Source organism: Macrosteles quadrilineatus, unplaced genomic scaffold (genome assembly GCF_028750875.1).
Source record: "Macrosteles quadrilineatus isolate MER2022 unplaced genomic scaffold, UCM_ALF_1.0 Scaffold_8__2_contigs__length_117827958, whole genome shotgun sequence".
In the NCBI taxonomy this organism is placed as follows: Eukaryota; Metazoa; Arthropoda; class Insecta; order Hemiptera; family Cicadellidae; genus Macrosteles; species Macrosteles quadrilineatus.
The window spans coordinates 115,252,063-115,264,925 of record NW_026542601.1 but is presented as its reverse complement, the minus strand read 5'-3'; positions in this window follow the sequence as shown (position 1 = coordinate 115,264,925).

Below are 12,863 nucleotides of genomic sequence, written 5' to 3'. Positions count from 1 at the left end.
AATCTGCATATTTATTTAATGTTTGGTTTATAATCAAAGATATGTCCTATGTTTGACACAAAAAGTTTCAATGTAATTCACATAAATATATATAATCTATATTTATTTTAAACATAAATTCATTCAGTTGAAATTAATTTTGAAACATTTATAATTAATCTAACCATGCGATCTGTCTAAACCCTGTACCTATGATAAGGGAAATAACCTTATAACGTAACATATGTATTAAAAATATTCCTTACTCTATAAAAGATTTTCTATTCTAACAAACTACGATCAATGTTTACGATAAATTACGTAATGCTTTTCCTGTCCACGAAACAACCAATCTTTATTAACTAAAAACTAACTATAGCAGCTTTTAACCAGACCAAATTTAATCAAAATCACTACAAGCTGTAAATATAATCATACAGTCTATGCATTTTTAACGCATAAAACACTGTTTATGAGGGAAAATTGATTTTTTATTTAAATGTAGTGAGGCTACTAAAGAAATATACAACTTTTATTCATAACAACACTTTGAGTAGGCCTACAGTTTATTGCATGGCAATGTAATGCAAGATAATGTCTAGAAAGACAATAAATCATTCTACAGGACTTAGCCGTTATCGTCTACGTGTCTATTGATGAGGACGGTATATTCCAGAAATGGCTGTGCAGTAGGCCATAATGGCTGCATACATGTTAATATAACATGCAAGTAATATTTAACTATGTATACGTAACCTACAATACTATAATTTCGGAGTTATTACTAATATTTATTAAACATATTTGGGTATTTCAGTGCGATTAAATTCCAGGCAGCATAACTTAATACAACTTTATTTTACCATTCTGGTGAAATATATATATGATTTTATGTCCTAGAAATAGAGTAGTAAATTAAACTTTTGCATTTAACTAAACTGTGTTACCCCAAGGGATATTAATTTGCCTTTTGCATTATGTTATACTTTTTGAAAGTTTACTTTGTTGTAGTGTATTCTGTGTATGTTTATTTGAATAAATAGAACAATATGTTAGTTATAATAACTAAAATCGAACTAAAATAACAAATTATGTTTGTTTTTATTCTGTATTGGATTTATAACCAACGATTATTTCCGTAGGCAATCTCAGAATGGTATGACTATTTGTTTTCTACAGCAAATATTTTTTTTAAATATTGCACAATGTTACCTTAATTCTCGGTAAATTCCACTTTTATATAATAATAATAATATTGTTTGTATTACGATTATAAAATACTGTAATAAATAAAATACGATACATTCGCTGTAGAAACTATAGTCGGAGCTTTGACCAATTATTTAGAAAATCTATAAATATACATGTAAAAACAATGAAAAAATTAACCACTATTTAATTACAATAAATAAATTCTTATCTGAAAAGTAATAACAGCAATAATTTAGTAAAAATGACTTAAAACTAGCTACATCCCTGGGAAAGAAAACATTTTAATTTAATTCAGCTCCAACAGTATTTTGTGAACTCATCCACCACGTAGAACAAAAGATTCGTCAACAAATGGGAACCCTCCAGGCTTTTTAGTCTCCCAGGAAGAACGTTTTCGAACCCGAAACCTACTTGGGAAGGGAGTTTTCGCAAACGCAGCTGTGCGGTGTTGGACAGTGCGGAAATCTTCCTTCGGTCTTGTCCCATAGTTGTGAATAGCATTGGCTTGAATTTTTAAGTGTCGGAAACGGCCATAAACCACAGTCTCCAAAATATTAAGGGTAGGTAGGGTCAAGATTCTAAGCCGCTGTAAGCAAACCTACACGACTCTCTTACATTTTGACTTAAATTTTCAATGAGTCTGATGGCTCTTTTCTGGAGTCTAAACACCCTTTCAAAATCCCGTATCATTTAAATTCATCGCAATCTTATATGACCTCTATTAAGCATAAGAATGACACAATATAAATTACCTGGATATATACACTAAAATAATCCAGCTTTCTACATGAAACATCTCAAATAAAACAAATGCATTTTTTTTTGTTCCAAATGTTTATAGTACCTAAAGATTTTAGTCGTACACTTCAAAATTTACTAGATGATAAAACAATTGATTAGGTTTTAAGTGTTTGAACAAATATTTATTTAATAAAATTGGATTTTAAAAGTTGTTGTCTCTGATCAAATTAACATCAACCCCATGTTTTAGATTATTTAATATTTGTTACCAATTTGAAAGATATAAGTGACGATGAAAAAATATTGCAGATGTAGTAAACGGGGTGCTAAAACGAATCACTTGAATAAATTGGATAATTTAATCATTTAAACAGATTGCTACACGTTGCTATTTTTATACTTGAATTTCCTTAAACGAACATACTTTTTATATGAGAATGTATGTGAGTTTCAAAGCACACTAGAGAAATGTAACACGTTTAAATGAACTATTTTGCATAAACATAAAATTATATATTGCTTGTTAGCTTTTATAATTATGAATTTATATAGGGTGAAATATGACTATATATACGCACGAAATCACTGTTTCAAATGAACCTTGTCAGTGATGGATTAGAGAGATTGACGGATTGTCGATAACGCACACGTTGTACCTGTTGAATTCCAAGGCAAGAAAACGTTACAGGGTTATGCATTTATATTATTTAAAGATTAGAGATTTCTTAAAACCAGCAACCTTAATTCATCTCAATATATTTAATATTTGTTTTACTTTAATTATCTTACAGTTTTTTTTTGCATTTAAAACTATTAAAAGTATTTTAAGCGTTCGAGAAGAAAATAACTGATCTTTTAAAATATATTGTATGATTAGAATGATGAACCTTTTTAAAATTTTATTACTTAAGCCTCAAATAAACTGTAGTACCTACAATTTCTTATAGTATGTTTTTAAATTTTTTCGGTATAATCTTGGGTGGTAATTTATTGGATACAAGTCTACAGAGAATGAAAATGAGCTAAATCATTTTCTGTAGTTATATTATTAGGTCATTCTAAGGTAATAAATTGGATTACAGCCGTGTTCCCTTTTGAATATTTTTTTTCGAAAAACATGTGAAAAACAGCTAGTATGCCAGTGTTTATTCACATCGCCAAACATTTTACCTTTTTAAATCCCTATTTACTTTCGTATTTAATTGAGTCGTAATAAAAACAGTTTTGTATATCATTCGTTTTTCCTTTATTTCCTACTAGATTTTATAAGTCATCTCACATAATACACATATACAACGATTTTCAAGCCATCTGGATAGCAGGAATAGGTGTCGGTTCCCGCAATGGCATTGCCACAGACTGATCAATATGCTGCATTATTTATAACGCATTATGCCACCTGTTTGGTTCAACCCACAGAAAAATTGCTACCTTTGAGACAAGAAAGAAATGTATCCCAGACCTTTTAAACTTGCATGACATCCTTCAACCTATAATATGAAGGTATTTTAGTGAAATTGTTACAAGTGGTTCATCAGCTGTTTACAATTAGTAATGCGTTTAAGGATGGTTAAAAACTGCCATTCAATAAAACATTTGATAACATTATATTGTATACAGTTTCTTAAACAGCTTTTATTTATTACTGTAAGTTTGTACGAGTTCTTTTCTAAGCTCTTTTGTCATAACATATTAACCAGTGTTTTATTGCAATAAAGATTTAAATGTATACAGATATGTTTATTCTATAATGTTATATACGTTAAACTAAAAATAAATAATTGTGTTTTCAATTTGCTACCTTGTAACATTTTACTATAACTGTTTTTGTTTTAGATAATTCTTCAATCATTAATTACGTTCAGATTTTGTTCCTTCACAATTCTGTAACCATATTTGAAGCTGTATTGCGATGGGTATTCGTAATACAATGTTAAGTTAGCTGTTTCAATGTAGGAGTTGAAGTTTTACTGTAACAACCACTTAGTGCTTGAGCTGCTATTATAAAGCGAATTTCTTAATTTCAACAATTTTTGGCCATTACTTATCGTAAACACATTTTTTGTGTGTCATAATTGATGTTTTCATCAAAATAATAATTTTACGTCCCTGATTATTAAATTGTCAAAATCGTATAAATTAATACGTTCAAAATATTCATAATGATGTGTTAATTTATTTTTTTAAGTTATCTTGTAGTTGAGTTTCTTAAACATCTATTACTTCTTGAATATTTTATCAAGCACACTATATTTTATAACCGATTGCAGAATAACATAGATTAAATAACTTTCCTACAAAAAATGGGCATCAAAGGGTCTGATTTCAATCCAAAATCTAATTATGGACTGCAAATTCCATTGCAATAAACCAGTATATAATTATACTCCAACATGTTTGTTATATAAGAAAGCAGGAGATTCAAGAAATAGTGAATCATCCACTAACGCGTCCTTGGGGTGTCGTCAACATGTTCTTTGACTTCCAAGTGATGTCCGAACTCTATAAATTACCTCTTTTTATTGGATAAGTCAAAATCGTGGACTACTGTTTAGGCCTAACGTTTGTCTAAATAAATTGTATTAATTTTTATATTTCATCGTCCAATTCTATTAAATGTTTTTTGTATAAATATTTTAATAAACTTGTATAAACTTTGGATACAATAACTAAATAACAATTCTATCACCGTAGAGTTAGTTTCAGAGTTTTTTTTTCTATCAAGGACGCACAAACCCAAAATATTCAAAGCTACACACACACGTGTGGTTGTGAGACATATTTTTGTTTAATTATATTAAAAATTGTAAGGCTGAAAATAAATTTCTCTCCAAAACGGATTTTATAATACAGTACTTGATATATTTATTGTGCTCGTTATTTTTTTAAATGTCAATATTAATGTAGACCGAACAAAGAATAATATCATACTGTAGTATCTCAAAACACAGGCCTTACGAGGAATCCGAAAATAGTCGTCTGCAATGAATCTGTTGCTATAACATATACATGAATAAAATACACACGTATCTGCAAATTCATACTCATTTCTGATGATAATAACAACATTTTCATCTCTTTCGCGTTTTTTATATCGTTTCCAATGAACATGATATGATCAAAGGTGACATGAAGTCTCCCTTTGTTTAACATCATTGTTTATAGACAACAAACAAAAACAATATGTTTCTGTTTGAAGTTTATTTATTTTTGATAACATATAAATGACCTATACTGTATTTTTGAACAGAATAAACCATTTAATTATCATATTTAGTTTTGGTTTAATCTTATAATTATATGATTATTTGATATAATTAAATCAAACGTATACACGTTTCTCAACCAGTAATAATAAATTAAACAACTTCCGTCGCAGAAGACTCATTGTGTCCATTGGTGATGGATTGACGTATATGACTCATTTAGCTCAGGGATATTATTATAAATTTTAACTGAAGACCTAAACTTACTCTAAGAAAAATAGTGAGTCGGTAAACTTACTTTCTTATTAGGTGATTTGGTGGCGTCCATCGATGTATATAAACAATCGTTTCAACTCAAGAAGTTTGAAACTGGTTTTTACAATGAGTGGTACATACAGTAATTGTTGTCAACTATATTAACTTTCCAGAACTAGATTTTCGTTTTTCTTCTCAACATGACGGTTGAAAACATGAAGAATAAGTGCAATAATAATAAGAATAAGAATAAGATGCAATACGAGTAATTTTAATAGAATCTTTTATTAACCTCTGAGGAATTTATCTCATATAAAGCCATGAGGAACTTGCAACTACGTGGAAAGACGCCAGGAAAACACTGTAAATTGTCTTATCACTGCTGATTTACCTTTCCCTACAACACTCTGTTTAAACTAACTTACATTACATCTTCATTATTTTTTACACCTTCGAGCATTTCAACTACTTTTTCTGTTTCAAGTAGGGAACAGAAGGTGTAGTTTCGTTTTAATAGTTTACGGTTGAAGGTCTAGTAAAATGATATCTAATTCATAATGTACGTTTTATTGGTAATTTTTGTTATTTTAATATATACTTAGTCACAATTTTTGATTATGGTTGAACACTTTTACAACGATTATGTAGTTTGTTATTACTGTTAGATATTACACAGAATTTGTTGAACAGGGCTTAGAAGTGATTAATTGTAATTGCTACACATACCTAGTATGGTTGATAAAATTAATCGTCGCTTCAAAAATTATACTTTCGGTTAGCATTTAAGGTAAGCAATTCATCAATTTATCAGCAGTAGCTATAAAAATTATACTGTTTTTTTAGACTTTTGCGGAACCGTATATAGAGGTTAATAAGCTATTTATATTGTCTGTTTGATTGGTGTAGAGTTTAATGAATTTTTGTACTTCAAACAAAAATATAAAAACGTAAAGTTTGTAGGTTACTTTTCGTATACCAATTTTACCTTGCCGAAAAGTTTTACAAACTTGTCAAGGCCAAGCTGTATTATCATAAATAAATACTGTATATTTGAATTTGAGTTATATATCAATGTATATCATTTTATTACATCCACAATTAAATCCTGCATATGTCAGTATTCATCTATTTCATACAACGAAACTTTATGTTAAGCATAGATTGTGAATCAAATTGATGTTTAATAAATAAATCTTGCGTGCACTGTAGTCAATTATAGGAATATCAATAAATATTTAAAGTGTTTATAAAAGTTAATTTATACTGTATTTACGTTAATGTTTGCCTAATGCTACTGACCTTTACATTGTTAAGCCTCTAAAATTACGAAATGCAGTTCAAAAATAGTTAATAATCCAAGATATATTTCCAAGTAGGAAGAAGAGATGGAATTACTGATGACAGATAAAATGAGCGACCTCTCTTATATCTCGGTTCATCTCTCTGGTTGCCAATAGCAACCGGATCACTCAGTGGGATGGAAAATCGTCACAGATTATAAAATATCACCAGGTTCCCTTCCTTATAATGTTGCCTGATGGAAATCTCCTGTTAATCCTTTAACAGATTCTCAATCGATTGAAGAAAACTCTAGTGAAATATTACTAATAATAACAATTTTAATTCGGATTATAAAATAGAAATCTTCAAAGTAATATCAATAGCTGGAGGGTATTCAAATTTTTAACAGTAAAAATAAAATGTTAACTATAGAAAATATAGTTACATGTATGGTACGATTATAGTCTCACCAGGCTTAATAATATATAAAAATACGACTGGAAATATTTGTTTTCTTTACGAACAATATCTTTGACTCAACATAGCCTAGTTTTTAGTATACCGTATTCCAGTTATGTAGTGCGGTAATAAGACACTGAATACCTATCTTAAGAATCTTTAGATGGAATGTAAAATTAGAATATGATTGAAAACAAGCCCAAATGCTATTACAAGCACATATGGTTTATAAAATTCCATTTTAAGAATAGAAAATTGAAGGTTTGGCAGCTTTATAATAGACCGGCTGGACCAATAAAAAATTATTGCATAAATAATCGATTGGTGCGTTCAAAAGCATTCTTGTAATTTGTTTAGTTATTTTTTTTTACTTACAGTTACAAGATTTAAAAAATCTATTTGATATAGAATGTGTAGGTTATAAGGATTGTTTTAGAATTACGTTATTTTATATTTATATGAAAACCCTGTTAATACTTATTTATTATATTTATTTTTTTCGTACAAAACCAAATGGTTTAAAACGCATCATTTTGGTCACACAATTATTGTATTATTATGATTAGTCATTTATATACAGATATTGTAGCCTATGTTTAGTAGAAATATGTTTTTGTTTTAAAAATGAAAACTAATTCGACAGTTCTAAGAATAAAATATTGGCATCAATGATATTGAAATATTGTTCGATAATTTTAATCCTGTGGCATTTTGTTTCAGGGCTATGGCGCTTCACTGTAAAACCAGGTAAGTGTTCTAAAGTTAAGAAGTTAATATTGTAATTCCTTTTAAATGTTGAATTAGGTTTATAGCCCATGTATATTTTTAATTCTGAGCATTGTGCATAGAGATACTAGAACACATCAATAATAATAAAAAGTTGAAAATTTTTTTTAAATATGTAGTGTAAAATGTAGCCTAGTATTTCAAAATGTAAGGAAATTCATTTTAAAATACCTTTTAAAGTTAAATTAGAACTATGGTCCATATATTTCAAATTTACAGGTATTGTACGGACATACGTATCGTCTAAGGACGATAAGTTTGTACACTATGTGTTTTTTAGAAAAAAAAAATGTTTATCTGCATATCATTTGTGGTTATCCATATTATTAAATTTTATGCTATATCTAAGACTTAAAAAAATATTTTAGTGTAAATTATGATGAATATTCATAATAATGGAATGTAGTTATAATCTTTGTTTAAACTAAACATTTAGCAAAATGTTTAGCTTAAACAAAGATTATAAAAGTGCTATTTAGCTATGAATATGTAGCTGCATATCGAGTGTTAACAACAGAAATAGTGAGGTTGATAGCTATTAATGTAAATATTTAGGTATTGTACGCAGTTTTATTTAAATAAGAAGTGTTTGTGCAATGCAACTACGCATACTTTGTAATTTATCAGTTTTTATATATCGTCGTGTAAAGGCTTAATATACAAATCCAATATTATTACGATACTGATTTCTTTAACGTTAAACTTATTTCAATATGATACTTACTTATTTATTTATGTTTGGTTAAAACTCAATTAATATTTTTATACTTTACATTATCTTAATTTTCACGTACTGTGAGTATCTTATTTGGTTCCCTTAAGTATTGAAAACAAGACTAACGTTTATATCTTTTACATTTTTATTGTAATAAACTACCTTATATAAAATGTTTAAGGAGATTTCCTATTAAAAAACTTAAACGTTTAGTTCACAATTAAGGTTTCACTTAATCACCCTGGTATAAACGCTGTATAAACAGCTGGGCCGAGAAACTCATTAAAATTTCTGGCCCATCGCATTAACGAGGCTCTTTATAAGGTGAGGCAAAATATCTTACAACGACAACGGACAACTTTGTAATTATCTTGTAACTCCACGTGGAAGATGAATTGTTGTAATAATTTGTTTCATACTTTCCCTTTTATATAATCTATATTGAGACTTAAAACAACGTTCATTGTGAAATATTCTCATTGGAAATTTAAATGTTGAACAAGTACTTACAGTAGTGCTCACATATTCAGTATTTAAATAACAGGTTTCAATAAAATCATACTGGAGTCATCAGGTTGAAAGGATTATATCGTAATATTCCAACTATCCCAGTACTTAGTCACCTCACTAATTCATTCTTAATCTATATAACCGCGTATATTTTTATATTGTTTGTTCTGGTTTTAGTAGTCATCACTAAAACAAATCAAAATATTTAATCAAATTTTATTTGATCGAATTATAAGTCAAATACTACTTGCTTTTACAACTATCACTCAATTTTGAAAACGTATTACACGTAAAGAACAAACATTTTGCGAGATAGTTGCATTTGAGGCGCATGTGAAATAGCATTTGTTAGTTTTAATTGCTTTTTGGATCATTAGCAAATAAACCCGTAGTTTTGAATGCATCTGTATTTTCTTGACTAAACGATATGGTGGACTGAATCATTATCCTCCTTATGTGTTGTCTTTCTTAGCTGTACCCTTTTTGAGCTATGCTTTTTAGTGCAAGGTTACCATCCGTCGTGGAACGATCCCTTAAACAGTTTTTACTATTAATGTAAACCTAGTTTTTTGGTCATACCGTGTGTTTATGTATTGTTGTATGTGCTATTTACGTGTTAACTGTTGGAGAAACAACGGTGGATAGATCATTTAAGTCCTTAAGGATGGACCTTAGATCCTAAATCATCCACTGCAGCGGACTAGTGATATTTGGAACGGAAAATGTGGAATGTATACTGTATTGAATATCGCTTTTGTCAAATTAAAATGAAAATACTTTTCACCGCTAAAAGGAAAATGCCTGTAATAATCAGGTAAATTACACTACTGTCACAGAAATCAACCGTTTCATTCTCCGTTGCTTTTCATTGGCAAAAAATGATGCGAAAATAATTTGACTTCTTGTTAAAGTTTTATTTTACAGGATATAAAAAATATTTTTTATCAAGTAGGGTATTTTATTGTCTAAAGAGCAAAAAGTGCACTTTGCTTTTTAGTATGAAATTACGCTTAACTTTAATTTTATTATAATGTTTATTAAATATTTAATTCTTCATTTAAGACATTTCCTCGCAGAAATATACACACGCAGTACCGCATCAAATTTTATTTAACATTTTTTCTTCAGGTCTCTTGTGTTCTACACAGCCTAGATTTATATTGTCATAAACAACTTTAGTGCTTCATAAATCAGAGCATTTATGAATCGATAAACTTTTATCCCAGACTTCCTTAAAGTGGAATATCAGAAATATAACTAATCTCTAGTCAACAAAAAACTAAGGCAATTTTTATTTGAAAATCAAATTAAAACAAGAAATTGATGTTTTGAACATTAAAAGACTATTGACATCATAATCAAACGGATGCTAAAGGCTATTTGTTATACAACAATACAGTACCTTTAATGTTAAATTTCATCCGCAGACATAATATACGACCCTTATCATGTTGGAAAGAAGAATCAACACGGGAGATATACGAGAGTGTTAAATGGTGCGGAATTGGTGATGAAGATTACTGGATAACTCATTCACCACCCTTAGTAGCTTGTGATAAGCTGACGTAGTCGTTAATATGACGTACGGGATGGAACTGTGGAGTGTGGGCTATTCGAGATACCTTTCCAGGTCATTCATTCCGATAACACACGCCTGTATGGAGCGAAGTTGGGGACAAAGAAGAATTAACAGGAAATTACTTTTTACATGTAGCTCATTAATTATATCTAGATAACACGATCAAGTTTCCAGATACCAAATATAACAGCTGTGTAGTTGCGTAGTTGTAGCTCTCACTAACCATTGAAAAGCTGCTGGATCGAATATAAAACAAATATATATATATATTATGATAAGCAAACGATAGTCAATTATTAAATAATTTCTTACTAATCTTACAAATTAGTTTTTCTTTACTCACCCAATCGCGTTCGTATCGCATAATATGTATTTGGTGATACCTTTGGAGTCAATATAGCTGTTTATTTGAAAATAACAAGCTATGCTTGAAAATATTTCCGGGAAATATTTCTTGTTACCTTTATGGCATTCTATTATTGCACAAAGAATCGAGAGAGAATCTCAATATGAAGTAATATTGAGAAAAATGACTTGCTTGATGGGACTAAATTGTTGAATAACTCACAAGTTTAATGTTCTTTAACTATTTTTAGTTTATTCGTTGTGTATATATTTATTTATTATATGAATTCATGGAAACAATAAAAATAAATGTAATAAGGATCAAAAAAACCTATGTTTTACCAGTCAATCCATTTATAGATCTTCATTGTTATTATAACTGCTCGTTATTTTAATTGAAAATTCATTTATGCTTGTATCACTGTATGTATCTGCACAATATTTTAACAGCATGTAAAAATTGTCGCACGTGTCACAATGTAAAGTTATTGTAAAAACTGTGTTGCCATCCAAAATAAAAAAGGGTTGTATTTTTTTATGTGTTAATCTACGTCTGAATAACAATAAAAAACACAATAAGTTCACCAATAGTTGTTTATTTTAATTTGAGGAAACTATTATAATTACAACAAGTACTTTAATTTCACTATTAATAAAATATCACTAAAAATTGTATCAAGAGTTGAACTGACGAATCGACTTAAACTTAATTTAAATGAACGAATTTAAATAAAGATAAACTTATACCGAAAATTACTATTGTTGAAAAAAATATAACCTTAAAGATAGCCTTTAAAAAACCTTTAAAATAATTTTCACATCACTAATTGTTTTCCAAACCTAATCTAAAAAGATAATAGTACAACTGAAAATAAAACCTAATACGTTAAATATTGCTATCATATTTTATGGTCTATAACGTATTAAGAAGCTCAATAAAATGTACTGTATAAACGTATTCGTGATTCAAAATGTAGATTTTTTAAAGATTTATGATACGTATTGATATTAGTAGTTGATACGATATACAATTACAAGTGCTATTCAAATAATAAATCTACGGTGTATGTAATTAATGTAAGTAAACCTAAGGTATATTATTTAAGGTACGTAGCCAGAACGTGAATTAGCTAAATAAAGAGACAGAGTTTGTGTACGCGAGGGACAAAGAGCACTATTTGAGGTGGGACGATTGATCAGACCGTCCTTTGTAAAGTGGTTGACCCTTTAAACATTTGAGTGTAACGTGTTATAAGCGTGCATTACAGTGGCTGTTTAAAATTTCAAAGCAAAAAGGTGCCTAAATAATGAGCCAAATAGATTTATACGTCGTTAGGAATAACAATTAATATTTTTAATTACGCAGTACGGTGTTTTAATAGTAATTAAAAATTTTGGAAATAGATTAATCAAAGCTTTATTCAAAACATTTATCTAAGATTGTTTGACTAAATATTTATTCAATGCCTGGTGATTTATATGACATATTTTAGACTAAGCAGTTTACCTTATTATCTTCAAGACATTTATAGTTATCTTCCAGTTATCAAGTTAAAGTTATCTTTATTGGTTGGATAATTTATACTATCCCCAAAGTCACAAATTATAGCGAAATGTTTCCTTCGACATTCATTATGTCCTACTTTAAATTGCTACAAAAATATAAGGTAATATAAGGTATCTTATAATTAATTCTTAAAATGTCTTTTAAATATATGCAATCGACAAAGTATCGCCTCTTCAAAAACATCCTGTGTTGTTTTATTTTTATCATTATATTTTTTATAGTAACACT